Source organism: Pristis pectinata, chromosome 14, assembly GCF_009764475.1.
Source record: "Pristis pectinata isolate sPriPec2 chromosome 14, sPriPec2.1.pri, whole genome shotgun sequence".
NCBI classification, from domain to species: domain Eukaryota; kingdom Metazoa; phylum Chordata; class Chondrichthyes; order Rhinopristiformes; family Pristidae; genus Pristis; species Pristis pectinata.
Window position 1 is genome coordinate 28329204 of NC_067418.1, and position 16578 is coordinate 28345781.

The following is a 16578-nucleotide window of genomic DNA, read 5'->3' on the forward strand; positions in this document are numbered from 1 at the left end:
TGGATGCAAAGCAAGGTATAGATATCTTCTGCTGCAAATACTTATATGATTATTCAACATGCTCACCATTTCCAATTTTCATTTACAATGTCACTTACCAGTTTTGTAAGGGTTTCCAATACAATTATCATTGTTTTCTCATATTGATTTTGATAATTTTTCAAAGTTGCTTTTGTACTGCATTTGTGTAATTCTTGCTGTCTGTTTTTTGCTCTTTGTATTTCTCCCATTAGCATTTCAGTTGTGGATGCTTTTTTCTTTCTTGTCTCTTACCATTTAAGTCAGCCCTGACTGTTTTCTGTTTGGGAAGTAGACCTGCATTAAATTCCTTTTTGAGTACCTTCCACTGATTTGCTGTCACTTTACCCATTAATGAGTTGTTCACTGCACAGTGTGCAGTCATTATCCCATCTAGATGAAACTGCAATTCTCTAACTTTCCTTTGCCTAAGATCTGCATTTTATCTTTTTATCATGTTTACAAAACTATAGGCAATCAACTAGTGTTTATAAAGTTTAACTAAAATGTTTTTTTGATGTGAAGTAGCTGCAGTGATGTATGAAATAGTTTTGCTTCAAATTATTTCTTTCAGTGATAACACTGGGTAAACTAGTGATTAGGTCCCTTCAGGGATAAATTTCCAGGTGCAATTACGTAGTGTTCGGAAAGAGATATTCCAAACTTATTTTTTCAATATCTACCCAGTGAACTAAAGCTGATGTAAAGTGCTGTGACTGAAATAGGCTAATTGACCACAAATTGTGCTTTACATTTGGTTCTCTATGTATTTGTATTATGCCAGAGGTGTATTGTTAAGTAGTTTATTTGAGGTAGCTACTTTTCTAAAAAGCCCTTTCATTTTGGAACTTTGCAGCAAGAACATGTTATTCAAAATGATGGACCAGATTCAGTTAAGTAAATTAGAATCATCATTCATATGTATTTTGCCTGAAGAATGAGTTATTTTGAAGATTGCTCCAAGTGAGTATAGTCATTAGTATTAGAAGTGCAGGTGTACGGTGAAGAGGGAAGCTTGTAAGGGAATGATAAGGAAACTAAAGTCATCTTTCAGAGTAATTGGACAACAAATTGATGCTATTCTCTTGAAGAAATCCTCTGTGAATGCCAACAACCTCATTGTCTGAATCTCATTCCTCCTGTCTTCTGAATTCCTTCTCTCCAACATTGCTATCTTATGCAAGCCTCCTTTTGCTTATCTAAGATTATGAAGACCCACATTAGTGCAAAAATAAAAAATAGCATTTATATTATTGCAGATATAACAATTTTCTTTCCAATATTGAAAATTTACCCCAGTGCAATTCACTTGTGAGTATCGGTGCTCACTTTACCTGTGCTGGTCCTCCAATGAAAAGGTTGCCCTGCAGCATGAATCTTCAAAGTGTCATTCATTCATGACACTTGAGATAGTGATGGTGGAGGACCTTGACAGCTTTGGGCCTTGTGTTCAGCTGCAGATTGCTGTTTCCTTTGACAGCCAGGGGAAACTTTGCCAGATGACTTTGTGGAGCTAACAAATGTAGTTGGTCAGAGGTCTTAAGTCATAAGTCATAAGTGTGCTGCTATTCTGAGATAGGATGGCTTTAGTCTTTCTGGAGCTGGTGCTACTGAGTTTCATCTTGGTCTTTCATGCTCTTGGGTTTCTATCCACTTGCCATCAGCCATTGTGTGGTCCCCACTTCCCAAAATGTACAACTGTCATGATAAAAGAATATTTAAAAACAATGGATACGTGGTAATTTAGTATACAGGCATCCTGCACATTGGCTTTTACGATAAACAATATTTTTCTTGAAATTGTCACCATTAACCATAGATTTGTGGATCTTTTCCAAATTAGGAATTGTCAAATGTCCAGGAATGTGACAAGGCTGCTTATTTGCTCTTAGCAAGCATATAACCCCTACAACATGGTTGCTTGGTTATGGCCTTGGGAATGGGGTCTGTACCATCGTTTTTTTTGCCATTTGAACGGCTTTGCACTTTAGGGGAAAAAATGCTATCTCATGCTGCTGGCTGTATTCCATGAAGAAAGTGATGAAAGCGCTTGCCTGTGAACAAAGCATGTCACCCACTTCACACACCAGTGGATTGTGAATTAAGTAATTTGGCATACATCTTCCAAGGTGCCTTGACATAAAAGCTTTCAAGGCTTGGATTACTACAGCAGCCACTTGTATAATTGGCCCTATTGTTGACTTTATCTGAAAGGTGTGGTTTTCAGATAAACTATAGGTGATAAAGGCAGATTTCAACAATGATAGCAATTCAAAGTTATGTAGCTCCTTTAAAAGATAAAGGTGTTACATAATGTTTTCCAACAGTAGAAAATACTGAGGAAGTGGTAGCGAGAAGAAATTGGTTTAGGCTTATTTGCAGATACACAAACCTGCATTGTGCAAGATAGCCTTCACTCAATCCATTGGCAGAACAGGTAAGTAAAACAGGTCATTGGTCCTCATCGTCATTAAATAAGTGAGCTGTCTGCAGTAGTTTTTGCACAATCAAGAGATATAAATTTTGGTTGTCTGTAAAGGTAACTTCCACTTTTGGGAAGTGGGGTCTGCACAATGGCTGACAGCGAATGGATGGAAACGCATGAACGTGGCAGTTCAAGATGAAGTTATAAGAGGACTTTCTTGGTAAAATGGTTTATTATTGTCGCATATACTGAGGTACAGTGAAAAACTTGTCTTGCACATTGTTCATTCAGATCAATTCATTACAACAGTGCATTAAGGTAGTACAAGGTAAAACAATAACAGTGCAGAGTAAAGTGTTATAGCTACAGTGAAGGTGCAGTGCAGGTAGACGTAAGGTACAAGGTCATAACAAGATAGATTGTCAGGCCGAGATTCCATTTTACCAAATTAGGGGACTGTTCAATAGTCTGAACAGCAGGATAGAAGCTGTCCTTCTGCCTGGTAGTACGTGCTTTCAGGCTTTTGTATCTTCTGCCTGATGAGAGGGAGGGGGAGAAAACGTACAGCGTGGGTGGGGTCTTTGATTATGTTGGCTGTTTTACTGAGGCAGCGAGAAGTGTAGACAGAGTCTGTGGGGGGAAAGCTGGTTTCTGCGACGTGCTGAACTGTGTCCACGGCTCTTTGCAGTTTCTTGCGGTCACGGGCAGAGCAGTTGCCATACCATGCCGTGATGCATCTGGATGGGATGCTTTCTTTGGTGCATCCATAAAAATTGGTGAGATTAAAAGGGGACATGCCAAATTTCTGAGGAAATAGAGGTGCTGGTGAGCTTTCTTGGCTGTGATACTTACATGGTTGGACCAGGGCAGGCTATTGGTGATGTTCAGTCCTAGGAATGAAGCTCTCAACCCTATTGACCTCAGCACTGTTGATGTAAACAGCGGCATGTGCACCCCCCCCCCCCCCCCCCCCCACCCCCCCACTTCCTGAAGTCAGTGACCAGCTCTTTTGTTTTGCTGACATTGAGGGAAAGGTTGGCGTCATGACACCATGTCACTGGGCTCTCTATCTCCTTCCTGTACTCTGACTCATCATTATTTGAGGTACAGCCCATTGCTGTGGTGTCATCTGCAGACTTGTAGATGAAGTTAGAGCAGAATCTGGCCACACAGTTATAAATATATAGGGAGTAGAGTAGGGGGCTGAGGACGCAGCCTTGTGGAGCACCAGTGTTGAGAATAATCGTGGCGGAGGCGTTGTTGCTTATCCTACTGATTGTGGTCTGTTGGTCAGGAAGTCAAGGATCCAGTTGCAAAGGGAGGTGTTGAGTCCCAGGTTTAGGAGTCTGGAGATGAGTTTGCTTGGAATTATTGTATTTGAGGTGGAGCTATAGTCAATAAACAATAGGTGTCTCAACTGTCCAGATGCTCAAGAGATAAGTGTAGGGCCAGGGAGATGGTGACCGTTGTAGACCTGTTTCAGCGATAGGTGAATTACAGTGGGTCGAGGTTGTCTGGGAGGCTGGAGTTGATGCGTGCCATGACCAGCTTCTCAAAGCACTTCATGATAGGGGGTGTCAGAGCCACCGGGCAGTAGTCATTAAGGCACGTTACCTTGTTTTCCTTGTGTACTGGGATGATAGTGGTCATCTTAAAGCAGGTGGGAACCTCAGATTGAAGCAGGGATAGGTTAAAAATGTCTGGAAATACCCCCGCCAGCTGATTGGCACAGGATCTAAGGACAGGGCCAGGGACACTATCTGTGCCACTTGCTTTGTTGATAGATCTTGTAGCTATGTTGTATCTTTACTGACAGAGCATTAGAAATCTTGAACTGGTTGGCAAGAAAGATCATAGTCATTAGCACATCAGCACCAATGTTTAACAATGTATCCAGCAGCATCTAGATTAGCTTTAAAACCTGGTGCTTTCCCTTCTGATGGAGGATGATATAAACGTTTTGTAACATGGTTACAGGCTTCTTGTATATAGTTCCCCATTAGAAGGAGAAAGTGAACTCTTGGGACAACTGAAATAAAGTCAAACTGCACTAGTTTTTTGGTAAAATGAACATAGAAATGCATGAGGAAATGAAGTTGAACAGTTGCAAAAGTTCCTTTTTCCATCTGCTCTCCAAGTTTCTGAAACTTGTATCTCTACTATCCTCCCTTCCCTTACCTAGTCGGTAAAAAGGTAAAGTTTTTAAAACATTTGCCTGTGTGTCACAAATCTCATCTAACCATTAAATATGTTCACTGCTGATTTAGTGAAGTATAAAATGTTAATCGGGTCTGTTGAATGGTGTCTAATGGTTGAGAACGTGAGTGTCAGAGACTAGAATGATAAGAGTTTTAACTACTCAATTGGTGCATTATGGGATAAAACCTTATAAGTTAATAACGGAGGGAAAATTAGCACTGTGTGTGCCAGAAATATGAAAACTAGAAATCAGTACATCGATGTAAACAGGAGGCTTGATCGTGTTTAGCTTTTTAATAAGTTAGAACTTTTACTCATTTATTTTCCTCCATTTCATGTTCTAATCTGTTTCATATTTTTATAAAGGGAAAAAGCATCTTTTACAGGTTTATTCATACACAGAATCATCTTGTGTATGTTTAGAAGGGGAAGTGATGGACATGAATTGTTTGGCACACTGTTTGTAGTCACACCCTGCAGTTTTCTACTCGCACCCTCCTTGTGGCAGGTCTGGAGCTCCTGCTCCTAGACTGCCCTGATGGCCTTTTGATAGCTTGTTGTTGTTAAAGGCCGTTAAACTGCTTTTAAGTGTGTCCAATACTTAAACATCTGCACATAACTTTTCAATCAAGATCAATAACCCCATTCAAATGACGGGGACATGCTACTTACTCCAGACATCCCTCTGCAACAACATCGGATCTCCACCTGATTTCTGATCTTCCACATTGCAGTGTTTCTGGGAACCCTGTCTAATAATCAGTATGCCCTTTGATATAAAGCAGGAAGTCATAGTCAGTTTGCATACAAGCTCCCCCAAACTGCAATGTGGTAATAATTTGATCAAATTTTTTCTAAATGTTGGTGAGGGCAAAGTACTTTACAAGATACAGGAGCTCCATGGGTTATGAATGACTTGACTTACAGAAATCAACATTATGCAAATTCTCCCATATATTTTTAAATCATTTTTCAAGCTAATAATAATGTTTCATGATATTCATTAATGACAGAATGTCGTATACCATTAGTTTAATTATGGTAGTGTTAAATTTTTCAATGAATGGAAAGAGTTCTAGCAAGTGTATGTAGAGTGATACAATATGGGTTAATATAGAAAAAGGTGAAATAGGCTAATGGTCAGTTCTCAGGAATGAAACCCTTGCATAACCTGGAGACTGCCTGTACCTGGAAGAATCCCCCTGCTCTTTTGGGTGCTTTGCATCTAACTGGCAGAATAAATGGAATTCTGCTTTTATAGTAATAGAAAACAAATAAAAGAGCAAATGCTGAAGTCTGAAACAAAAACTGAAATGTTGGAAGAGCTCAACCAGTTGAGCAGGATCTGTGGTAGGAAACACCAGTCATTGTTTTGGGTCAACAACCCTTCATCAGAACTTGGGGAAGGGTGGAAGATTTACAGTTTTCAAAGCAGGGCTGGGGGAAGGCGGGGGTGGGGGGGGGGGGGGGAGGAATGACATGTAAGACTAAAGACCTTATGGAGATAGTTTAGGACAGATCAGGTGCTAAGGACCATGAGGACCGGTCATTAGCAAGAAATTAAAAAAAAATATAGTGAGAAAGAGAGATAAGCATGATAATAGGAAACAATGAGAAAGCAGTTTACTTGAAACATTTAGTGTTTTTTCCTGAAGGTTGCAAAGTGCCTTCTTCTAGAGGTTGGGCTCACTATGGCAGTGGAGGTCAGCGGTGTTTAGTGCAAATGGTGAAAGTAACGTAGTGTGGTCCATTGAATCTTGAGGTTGGTGGTTTGGAAAGTGAGGATAAAGCAACTCTAGTATGTTTCTGACAGGAAAGGAAGAAATTGAGGACGTAAGGAATGAAATGGAATGAATGTGATTGAGGGGCATGCAACCAGGAGATTAAGATGAAAAACAGGATGATGCTGGAGGAACTCAGTGGGCCAGGTCTGTCTCAGCTGTGCCTGTCCTGCTGAGTTCCTCCAGCATCATTGTGTTTTTCATCTAGATTCCAGTATCTGCAGTCCCTTGTTTCTCAACCAGGAGATTAGATGGTTGAAGAACAATGAAGACTTATCAGAAGCATGGTGGGTTTATCGGAGCAGATACTGAGGGTAAACTGGGAGAATGGAATAGGGTCCTTGCAGGAAGTAGAATGAGAAGTAATAAAGATAACTGTGGGAGTGAATGAGCTCACAATGGATGTTGTTTCATAGCCATTCTCTAAAAATCAAGCAAAGAAGTATTAAAGAGTCTTGGATGAACTTATTGGAAGATATTGAAAGGGTGCAAATTTGAAACAGTTGATTTTCCATTTTGAGGCATGAGCTAGGAATGGACTGAAAATAGGGATGAGGGAGTGAACCATTTTAGAATTAAAGAATAAACAAAGAGCCAAGAATAGCTTTTGTTTCCCAAATCAATATGTTTTATTTTGGGGAAGCAAATTGAGTCAAAGAAATATGTTGGTCAATATTAGAACAAGTTCAGCTGGATGGAATTTGGTGATAGTGGAAAGGATGTGGTTGGGCCTCCATTTGAAGAGTCAGGAGGGCTGCCCTGGTTGGAGGTACTGAAGGATTAGATTTCCATGATAAAGAGGAAATTGAGCCAGGAAAATATTAAGGTTGCAATGGGTGTTGGAATAAAGAGACCGGACAAGGGAAGGAAAAAAATAAATGAGTTTATGAAAGTAAGTGCTGAAATGATGTCTCCAATAGGGCAGTTGTTCGTAGATTTTAAGCAGGAAAGGGAAGTGATCCACATGAAGTACCTACAATTTGTTACATCTCTAACTTTTCTCTAGTTCTCTATCTGAAGTTCGTCTATCTGAAACTGTATCCCTCTTCCTCTACAGATGCGAGCTGACCCTGTTGAATATTTGCGTCTTCTGTTTTTACTTTAGATTTCCAGGATTCACCTCAATAGTTCTACGTAGTTCAGTACATTTGAATTCAGTTGGAATAGTTCCTTTCTTTGAAATCATTGATCTTGTGTTTATATAACATTCTTTAGTGCTTATTTATTTCCTTCCATGTAGGTGCCACATGGTGACACGTAAATTGCAATGATATGGATGGGGCTTTAAACATTGGACACACTTATTGATTGTACAAGAACAACAGACTTTGGTAAGGAGCCACATTTTATGAAGGACTGTTCTCTAATGTTCTGAAAGTTATAAAAGTCAGCATTATTTTTGATATTTAGTGGAATTTATTCTAAAATCTCTCATAAGCATTTGATTGATCACTTTTTCTATATGTTTAAAATATAATTTACTCTGTTCTACTGCGTATGGTTTTGATAATCCTTGATTGTACATAAGTTGTGTTAATTTCTACTTTCTCTGGTAAGCATTTAATCATGTTCTCTCTCTCTATTGCTCAATCCAATTAGCCCTATGGAGAAAAGAAGTACTTGGATTTGTATAGTGCTTGCTATGTCCTGAGTGGTTCATAGTTAATGAATGTGAGACATATGGACATAAATAAGAACAGGACTGGACCATACAGCCTCCTAAACCTGCTTCACCATTTAGTAACATCATGAAAATCAAAAACCTGCAGGTATTAGAAATCTGAAATAAGAGCAGATAAATGCTGGAGATCAGACCCTCAGAATTGGGCTGAAAGATCTTCAAACAGAAGAGTTAAACTTTGAACTAAATCAGCTCCACTTCCCTACTTTATACTTGCTTTGTTTGATTCTGTGTGCAAAACCTTATAATTTTCCTAAGTACTTTTACAATGTAATTAGTGCTCTGTATTAGATTGCTCATTCATTGTTTCAAGCACTGATGCTGAACTGGCTGACAGAATCCGAATCACAAGTGCTTAGTACCTGTTGACTTTGCTCTTCTCTGAATGTTGAATGTAAACAAGATTTTCCTCATGAAGCAGAAGAGCCTGAATTGTGGTGCAGGTGGTGGTGAGATTGAGTCTGTGTCAGCAAAGGAGATGTCTTTCTGCATTCCTCAACTCTGCTACAGAAGAAGGTTGTGCTCGTGCAGCATTTCTCTCTTCATGGAGAGCAGCTAGCTACTCGTGTAATAGTTCTTTATTTCTGTAGAATTATGATCTGCTCAGTGGAAGCATCCCTGTGTCTGTTGAAAGTGGCAGTCTGCTTCTGAGTGGCACCTTTCTGCTCAAAAAGGACATTAAGCTGTTCTTTGGTGGCATATTGTTACTTCAGAACTTCAAGCTGCATGTGTGTGACAGTGACCAGATGCCGAGATGGATCATGGTCAAACTTCATAGAAACAGCAAGACTTTGTATAGCCGCCATCTGTGATCCTACAACATCTGTCAGCTGAACTGGTAGGTACTGTGTGACAGGATTGTTGCTGATCCCCAGCAAAGAACCATGTATGATGTCCTGAGTGGGATTCATGATCTGCTGTCTCAGCACAACATCCTTTGAGACCTTGGAGATGGATTCTTCCATGCTCCTGTGTTTGTTGAGACAGGCCTAACAACTTGGTAACCATCTTGTTGTTCATCTGCAATAGCCTTATCATGAAACCATTCCAACTCTGGTCCTCCTGAGTCCTTTGAGGACATATGGATACATGCACATCTCTGGTACCAGAGCCTGCTAGTGTTCTGTGGCATGTTCTTTCTAACACAGTAAGAGATAAGCAGATGACGTTAGTCTCTGACGTGGTGCTATGGGGGTGTCAGGTGTGGTGATGCTGTCTACCCTTCTTATTCATGTTCATCATCATCATCATCAACCACCACCACCACTCCCCGGTCTTCCTCTCCTATTATTTCCAAGTGTCATAGAGCAATATTGGTATTGATTTATTATTGTCACCTGTACTGAGGTACAGTGGAAAAACTTGTCTTGCAGTTTGTTAACCATTTGTACAGATCAATTCATTACACAGTGCATTGAGGTAGTACAGGGTAAAATACAGCTTCCTTGAAAAGTCACAGCTACAGGGAAGTGCATTGCAGGTAGACAATAAGGTGCAAGGTCAAACAAGGTAGATTGTGAGGTCAAGAGTCCATCTCATCGTATAAGGGAACTGTTCAATAGTCTTATCACAGTGGGATAGAAGCTGTCCTTGAGCCTGGCGGTTTGTGCCCGCAGGCTTCTGTATCTTCTGCCTGATGGGAGAGGAGAGGATAAAAGAGAGAATGACCCAGGTGGGTGGGGTCTTTGATTATGCAGGCTGCTTCACCAAGGCAGCGAGAGGCATAGGCAGAGTCCATGGAGGGGAGGCAGGCTTCTGTGATGTGCTGGGCTGTGTCCACAACTCTCTGCAGTTTCTTGTGGTCCTGGTCAAAGCAGTTGCCATACCAAGCCGTGATGCATCCAGATAGGATGCTTTCTATGGTGCATTGATAAAAGTTGGTGATGCCAAAGGGGACATGCCAAATTTTGTTAGCCTCCTGAGGAAGTAGAGGTGCTGGTGAGCTTTCTTGGCCGTGGCATCTATGTGGTTGGAGCAGGACAGGTTATTGGTGATGTTCACCTCTAGGGACTTGAAGCTCTCAATCTTCTCGACCTCAGCACCACTGATCTAGACAGGTGCATGTACACCACTCCCTTTCCTGAAGTCAATGACCAGCTCTTTTGTTTTGCTGACATTGAGGGAAAGGTTGTTGTCATGACACCATGTCCGTAAGCTCTCTGTCTCCTTCCTGTACTCTAACTCATCATTATTTGAGATACGGCCTACTACGGCAGTATCATCTGCAAACTTGTAGATGGAGTTAGAGCAGAATCTGGCCACACAGTCGCAAATGTATAGGGAGTAGAGTGGGGGCTGAGGACGCAGCCTTGTGGGGCACCAGTGTTGAGAATAATCGTGCTGGAGTTGTTGCTGCCTGTCCTCACTGATTGTGATCTGTTGGTCAAAAGTCGAGGATCCAGTTGCAGAGGGAGGTGTTGAGTCCCAGGTCTCGGAGTTTGGTGATGAGTTTGCTTGGAATTATAGTATTGAAGGTGGAGCTGTAGTCAACAAACAATAGTCTAACGAGGTGTCTTTACTGTCCAGATGCTCCAGAGATGAGTGTAGGGCCAGGGAGATGGCGTCCACTGTGGACCTGTTTCAGTGGTAGGCAAATTGCAGTGGGTTGAGGTTGTCTGGGAGGCTGGAGTTGATGCGTGCCATGACCAGCCTCTCGAAGCACTTCATGATAGTGGGTGTCAGAGCCACTGGTCTGTAGTCATTAAGGCATTTTACCTTGCTTTTTTAAGGAACTGGGATGATAGTGGTCTTCTTAAAACAGGTGGGAACCTCAGATTGAAGCAGGGAGAGGTTAAATACCCCTGCCAGCTGATCACAAAATCTGAGCACATGGCCAGGGACACCATCCGGGTCAGATGCATTCCTCGGGTTCACTCTCCAGAAGACTGATCTTGTGTTCTCGACGGTGACCACGGGTTCAGTTCCATTGGAGGCTGTCAGGGTGGGTGGTGTCAATCCATTCCCCTTCCGTTGAAAATGTGCATAGAATGCATTAAGCTCATCAGGAAGGGATGTGCTGTTGTTAACTATGCTGCCCGACTTCGTTTTGTAGCCCTTTATAGCATGTAAGCCCTGCTTTGAATGCAGCAGTTCTCGACTTCAGTCCTCGCCTTCAATACAGCCCAGATACAGGCCCTTTGGCCCAAAAAATCCATGGTGCCCACCCAGCTAGTCCCAATTTCTGCGTTCGGCCCATATCTCTCGAAGCCCTGCCCCTTTATGTAATCATCCAAGTGCTTCTTAAATAATACTGTTGTACCTGCCTCAACCACTTCCTCTGGCAGCTCATTCCATATACTCACCACCCTCTGTGTGAAAAAGTTGCCCCTCAGATCCCTTTTAAATCTTTCCTCTCCCACCCTAAATCTATGCCCCATAGTTTTGGACTCCCCTACCCCCACCTACCCCCAGGGAAAATACTGTTATCATCCACTTTATCTATGCCTCTCATGATTTTAAACATTTTAATAAGGTCACCCCTCATTCTCCTACCTTCCATGGAATAAAGACCTAGCCTGGCCAACCTCTCCCTATAACTCAGGCCCTCCAGTCCTGGCAACATCCTCAAATCTTTTCTGCATTCTTTCCAGTTTAATCACGTTTTTCCTTTAACAGGGTGACCAAAACTGTACACAGTACTCCAAGTGCGGCGCCACCAATGACTTGTACAAATGCAACACGATGTCCCAACTCCTGTACTCAATGCTTTGACTGATGAAGGCCAGTGTGCTAAATGCTTTTTTCACCACCCTGTCTACCTGTGGCACCGCTTTCAATGAACTAGGCACTTGTACTCCAATGTCTCTCTGTTCTATTGCATTCCGTAGTGCTCTACCATTCATAGTATAAGTCCTACGCTGGTTTGACTTTCCAAAACGCATCACCTCACACTTGTCTGTATTGAAATCCATTTGCCGCTCCTCGGCCCACTTCCCTAACTGACAATCTCCCTGTAATCTATGATAACCTTAGGCACTATCAACAGCACCTCCAAATTTTGTGTCATCTGTGAACTTAATGATCAAGCTTTGCTCATTCATATCCAAATCATTTACATAAGTAATGAATAACAACAGTCCTAACACCTACCCCTGCGGCCCACCACTAGTCACCAGCCTCCATTCCGACAAAACTGCTTCCTACCCCCGAGCCAATTTTGAATCCACCTAACTAGTTCTCCCTGGATTCCATGGGACCTAACCTTCCAGACCAGCCTACCATGTGGGACCTTGTTGAAGGCCTTGTACCCTCCTGAGTAGGGTCCTCTATACATTGACTCAGGAAACTTTCCTGGACACATTTCACAAATTCCACTCCGTCCAAATAGACAACATCCACTATCCTCAACTACCTTTTTGGTTTCCTCTTCAAAAAAAACTCTAAAAGGTTTGTCAAGCATGACTTTCCATGGACAAAGCTGTGCTAACTCTTCCGAATCAGACTCTGTCTATCCAAATGCTGGTAGATCCTGTCCCTCAGAATTCCCTCCAGTAACATCCCTACTACTGATGTCAGGCTGACTAGCCTGTAGTTCACTGGCTTGTCCTTGCTACCCTTCTTAAACAACGGAACCACATTAGCCGCCTTTCAGTCTTTGGGAACTTCACCAGTTGCCAACAATGCAGCAAATATCTTCACAAGGGCTTCCACAATTTCTTCTCTAGCTTTTCACAAAGTCCGAGGATGCACTCGGTCAGGCCCTGGGGATTTATCCACTTTAATGCATTGTAAGGCTGCAAGTACCTCCTCCCTGGTACTACAAATGTCCTCCATAACATCACCACTTGTTTCCCTTATCTCTTGAGCAACCATGATTTTCTCCTCAGGAAACACAGAGGAGAAATATTTGATAAAAATCCCACCCATCTCCTGTGGCTGGAGACATAGACGGCCCTGCTGATCTCCCTGCTAGGAACCTACTCTCTCCCTAGCCACCATTTTACTCTTAATATGGCTATAGAACCTCTTGGGATTTTTCTTAACCTTACCTGCCAGATCCACCTCATACCCTCTCTTTGTCCTCCTGATTTCCCTCTTAAGAGTATTCTTAATCTATTTATAGTCATCAAGGGATTCACTTGTCCCCGACCTCTTAAACCCAATGTATTCTTCCTTCTTTTTCTTGACCAGAGCCTCAACATCTCTTGTCAGCCAAGGTTCCCTAAACTTGCCAGGTTTGCCTTTCATCCTAACAGGAACATGGACTCTTGATATCACACTCTTTAAAAACCTCCTCCTTGCTTTTCATTCCTTTCCCTTCAAACAGGCTCACCCAATCGATCTCTGCTAGATCCTGCCTAATTCCCCCCAAATTAACCCTGCTCCAGCTTAGGACCCTAACCTATGGACCTGCCCTCTCCTTTTCCATCGCTATCTTAAAACTAATAGAAATTATGGTCACTAGAGCCAAAGTGCTCCCTGACTACCACTTCCATAACTTGCCCTGCCTCATTCCCTAAGAGAAGGTCTGGTATTGCACCCTCCCAAGTAGGGTCCTCTGTATATTGACTCAGGAAACTTTCCTGGACACATTTCACAAATTCCACCCCCTCCAGGCCCTTGACACTCTGGGTAGTTCAGTCAATACCAGGGAAATTAATATCTCCCACTAATACAACCCTATTATTCTTACAACTGTAAGCATTTTCTCTACTCAGCTGCTCCTCCAGTTCCTGCTGACTATTGGGGGGTCCATAATACAGCCCCACTAGAGTGATCCTCCCCTTGTTTCTAAGTTCTACCCATATGACCTCACTGGACGATCCCTCAAGAATGTCATCTCTAAGTACTGCTTTTATGTCTTCCCTTATCAAACAGGCAACACCCCCTCCTCGCTTACCTGTACTTCTGTCACGCCTGAAGCATCTGCATCCTGGAACATGGAGTTGCCAGTCCTGCTCTTCTCTCAGCCATGTTTCTATTATGGCTATAACATCCCAGTCCTCAGAGCCAATTCATGCTCTGAGTTCATCTACCTTACCTGTTAAACCTCATGCATTGAAATAAATGCAGTTTAACTCAGTATTCCTTAACCAGCCTTTACTGTGCCCCTGTCAATGGGCACAGTCAATGGGCAATGAGTGCTATGTCAATGGTGGGGCATGATGTAGGAGAGGAGGAGCTGTAGTGAATTGTGGAAGGGTAGCAGGAATTTTGTTCATCTCTAGTTCATCTTGAAATTTCTTCTGCTTTTGCTCTATGGTGCAGAGATGGCCTCCTTGGAGGAGACAGCTATAGTGACCTCCAGTTAGGCTCTTTAAGTGGTGGCACTGGTGGATATCTTGGACCCCTCTAGTACGCAAGACCCCTCTCCCAGCCTCTATCTCATGTATCTGGTCTGGTGTATCCCTCTGAGTGAACCTTGATTCTCCCTTTTCCCTGCTGCTCTGTTTCCTCCATGCTGGTAATGGGTGTATGACCCCTGTTTTGATGCCATCGGGTGCTTACCTTTTAAGGGCTGATATCCTTCCTTTGTACCTTTAAGTGTTGATATCTTTTCTGATTACTGCATCGTGTCGCGTTTCCAGCTGTGCTAAATTAGCTGATTTCCCCACAGAGTACCACACGGCATATTACTGTTTGATTGTTTATAAGCAACCATTGAACTGTTTCTAAGATTTTTAGCCAATCTTGCTACTTAATGTGGGAGTTCTGGGTGATAGATTTATACACAGTGCATGTTTAGCTCAAATCCAATTTTCAGGCAAGCATGTTTATTTCATTGTTTACTTGAAAAGTAATTTCTTAAAAAATATCAAGGTTTTCACTCAAGATTTATTGCCTTGGAGAGTCTGTGGTGTGTTGGTTTGCTTCTTACCTTGTGTTACAGAAGATTCAAGAATGTGCTCAAAACCTCTTTGGTGTGTGGGGTAGTGGTGATCATAGGGAAATTTCTGCATCCCCACTAATTCTTGGAAATCCTTGGCTCATGAATGCTCAAACTGGCCAAGAAGCATTTGGGATGGTCTTGAGGGACTCAAGACCAGCCATTGGCTGTAGACAGAAGATCTACATAAACAGCAGAACGAGCGCACCGTCCTGTCAGGCATCTTCTGTTCCAGTAAATGAAAATCAAAAAAAAACTACAGATGCTAGAAATCTAAAACAAAAACAGAAATGCTAGAAATATTCAGCAGGTCAGACAGCATCTATGGAAAGGAAAATGGAGTTAATCTTTTGGGTAAAGACTATCGTCAGAATACTGGTGCCCTTTCAATGAAAGAGTTCATGGTTCCCACATTGGCCTCTTCTTTGCCTCAGAACTGGGCAAAACCCAGGTGGAGAAGAGGTAGAAGCTTAAGATCATGCCTAAAATTTCAAAACTTTAACCCCTCATCTCAGATTGTTCTCTGGTTGCTTCCTGATGTATAAGCTAGTCTTGCCCCTCCATCTTATTTAAGTTGAAATACATAAATTGTCTGGATTGCTCCATTTAATGCAAGGTATAATAGTGCAGAGAATCAACTTTCATTTCACGTACACTGCCTGGATCACACCACTTATAAAGTCAAGGACAGTCATGCTTTCTCAGTCAGTCTCAGTTACAAGGTCTGGATGGCATTATAAGTTTACATTTATGTAAAATTTCACCGCTAATAAGCTTTCATCATGAACTGTTTAGAAATGCTTAATGTTATATCAGGTTTTATGCACTCGGTAATCTTCAGTTATAGAATTTGATTGAATAGTTTTTCTTTTCCATAATTTTTTTTTTGCTGCTACAAAATAGAAAGATCAGCTTCTCTCCAAAACAATAGCATGACATTTCTCTTTCGAACAAGTCATTTTCTATCTGTAGACTGATGTCCCTACCAAATATGATAGTATTGCTTTAAGTGCCCTCCTATTGATAGTTTAACAACCAGAATCTACTGGTTATTATTTTCTGGACTAAGTCTGGTATATTGAATGTCCCTGTTTTCTGTTGTTTTCTCTTTACTGGTAAACCAGCTTTGGATCAAGCTAGTTAATTTGTTGTCATTTTCATGCATTATTATTAGTGTCACATGAAAACCTTGCATGCAGAACTTCATCAGGTGCCTGCAAAACACAAGTAATTTAGATGCCCTGGATAACTCTTGTCCACTGATTTGACTACTTCCTCAAAGAATGCCAGTAGATTTGTGAGGCATGACCTATTACTTCTGAAACTAAGCTGGCTGCATCTTATGTGGTTGGATGAGTGCTAATTGAATTCTGTAAAATGCTGTGTACTGTTTTCCACATTGTAACGTTAGCTTTGCTTATTGTTGGTTCACTGATTCATGTCCATACCAAACATGCAGGGGAGCAGTCTATATACCTAAGGCTGAAATGACTGTTATGGGAAACAGCCCTTTCCAATGATTGAAAAAGAATCCCCAAGTGTCATCCAGATGCTGAAGAAGCTATAACTGTATTACAAGCTGTATTTACTGTGTACTTTCACCATAATCTCTTGTTAGTTAGCAGCAAATACTGTAACAGCAGGAGAA

General features: G+C 41.8%; 1 protein-coding gene across 1 annotated transcript in view; it reads left to right on the plus strand.

Moving 5' to 3' along the window:
* stk33 (serine/threonine kinase 33) overlaps window positions 1–16578 on the plus strand; it is a 216199-nt gene that overhangs the window by 16339 nt on the left and 183282 nt on the right. The window contains exon 2 of the mRNA XM_052029681.1: window positions 7664–7754. The gene's annotated coding sequence lies outside the window, so the exon portion shown is untranslated. The remainder of the gene's footprint in view (window positions 1–7663; window positions 7755–16578) is intronic.